Genomic DNA, 387 nt, shown 5'->3' with positions numbered 1-387 from the left:
TATTACTGACATTCATATCTGGGATGTGACTTCTAACGTGACTGAATATGTCTGCAGTAGGGTTTAGCTGCGGGCTCTGTAAGGGGCTTGCTATTGTCTGGGGCTGATTAAGTCGATGGTCAATGTATCCTCCTTGTGTAACAGACAATAGATCGTCCTTTACCGTATATATATATATATTGAAGCTGTTTATAAATAATATCCAAGGTTAGACAAAGCCATTTTTTATAAAAAAATTATTATTCAAAATTTAAAATAAGAAATTGCCATTTAAAATCTTATTTCGCAATAATAATTCTAGTATGATGAAATATGAGAAACGTTTTTTAATTTTTCTTAGTATTTTTATTATTAGCTGAAACTTAAATACTTCTAGTGTCACGCGTT

This window comes from Limulus polyphemus, unplaced genomic scaffold (genome assembly GCF_000517525.1).
Source record: "Limulus polyphemus unplaced genomic scaffold, Limulus_polyphemus-2.1.2 Scaffold2173, whole genome shotgun sequence".
NCBI classification, from domain to species: domain Eukaryota; kingdom Metazoa; phylum Arthropoda; class Merostomata; order Xiphosura; family Limulidae; genus Limulus; species Limulus polyphemus.
Note: the sequence above shows the minus strand (reverse complement) of the source record.